Source organism: Balaenoptera acutorostrata, chromosome 10 (genome assembly GCF_949987535.1).
Source record: "Balaenoptera acutorostrata chromosome 10, mBalAcu1.1, whole genome shotgun sequence".
Lineage (NCBI taxonomy): Eukaryota > Metazoa > Chordata > Mammalia > Artiodactyla > Balaenopteridae > Balaenoptera > Balaenoptera acutorostrata.
Window position 1 is genome coordinate 47,630,768 of NC_080073.1, and position 2,075 is coordinate 47,632,842.

Consider the following 2,075-nt stretch of genomic DNA (forward strand, 5'->3'; position numbering starts at 1 on the left):
ACGCTAAAAACGAAAGGTCAGAAAGAGAAATTAAGGAAACAATTCCATCCACCATTGCAACAAAAAGAATAAAATACCTAGGAATAAACCTACCTAAGGAGGTAAAAGACCTGTACTCAGAAAGCTATAAGACACTGATGAAAGAAATCAATGACACAAACAGATGGAGAGATATACCATGTTCTTGGATTGGAAGAATCAATATTGTGAAAATGACTATACTACCCAAAGCAATCTACAGATTCAATGCAATCCCTATCAAATTACCAGTGACACTGTTTTACAGAACTAGAACAAAAAATCTTAAAGTTTATATGGAAACACAAAAGACCCCGAATAGCCAAAGCAGTCTTAAGGGGAAAAAACGGAGCTGAAGGAACCAGACTCCCCGACTTCAGACTATACTACAAAGCTACAGTAATCAAGACAATATGGTAGTGGCACAAAAACAGAAATATAGTTCAATGGAACAGGATAGAAAGCCCAGAAATAAACCCACACACCTATGGTCAACTAATCTATGACAAAGGAGGCAAGGATATACAATGGAGAAAAGACAGCCTCTTCAATAAGTGGTGCTGGGAAAACTGGACAGCTACATGTAAAAGAATGAAATTAGAACACTCCCTAACACCATACACAAAAATAAACTCAAAACGGATTCGAGACCTAAATGTAAGACCGGACACTATAAAACTCTTAGAGGAAAACATAGGAAGAACATTCTTTGACATAAATCACAAGATCTTTTTTGACCCACCTCCTAGAGTAATGGAAATAAAAACAAAAATAAACAAATGAGACCTAATGAAACTTAAAAGTTTTGCACAGCAAAGGAAACTATAAACAAGACAAAAAGACAACCCTCAGAATGGGAGAAAATATTTGCAAATGAATCAATGGACAAAGGATAAACAGCTCATGCAGCTCAATATTAAAAAACAAACAACCCAATCCAAAAATGGGCAGAAGACCTAAATAGACATTTCTCCAAAGAAGACATACAGATGGCCAAGAAGTACCTGAAAATCTGCTCAACATCACTAATTATTAGAGAAATGCAAATCAAAACTACAATGAGGTATCACCTCACACCAGTTAGAATGGGCATCATCAGAAAATCTACAAACAACAAATGCTGGAGAGGGTGTGGAGAAAAGGGAACCCTCTTGCACTGTTGGTGGGAATGTAAATTGATACAGCCACTATGGAGAACAGTATGGAGGTTCCTTAAGAACCAAAAAATAGAATTACCATACGACCCAGCAATCCCACTACTGGGTATATACCCAGAGAAAATCACAATTCAAAAAGACACATGCACCCCATTGTTCATTGCAGCACTATTTTCAATAGCCAGATCATGGAAGCAACCCAAATGCCCATTGACAGACAAATGGATAAAGAAGATGTGGTGCATATATACAATGGAATATTACTCAGCCATAAAATGGAACGAAATTGGGTCATTTGTAAAGATGTGGATGGACCTAGAGGAGACTGTCATACAGAGTGAAGTAAGTCAGAAAGAGAAAAACAAATATCGTATATTAACACATATATGTGGAATCTAGAAAAATGGTACAGATGAACCGGCTTGCAAGGCAGAAATAGCAACACAGTTGCAGAGAACAAATGTATGGACACCAAGGGGGGAAAGTGGTGCGGTGGCGGGGGTGGGGGGGGGATGGCGGTGGGATGAATTGGGATATTGGGATTGACATATATACACTAATATGTATAAAATAGGTAACTAATAAGAACATGCTGTTTAAAAAATAAATAAAATAAAATTCAAAAAAAATGTAAAGATTAAAAAAAAAAAAAAAAAAAAAGAACCAGCCCCGATGAGACAGTGAACAGGTTTGCTGGTGGATCTGGAAAGCTGCACAGAGGAGGGGCGATGGAGGTGCATTTTGAAGGATGAAGGCATTCCCCAGTATAGAGGGTGGAACAGGGGTGTGAAAGGTGGGGCTAGCACCCAACCAAAGGAAATGACCCAGGCAGGGACCCAGAAGCAGGAAAGACTCTGATGTGTTTCAGAAACTCCTAAGAGTGGGCAACTCTCGTGGCTT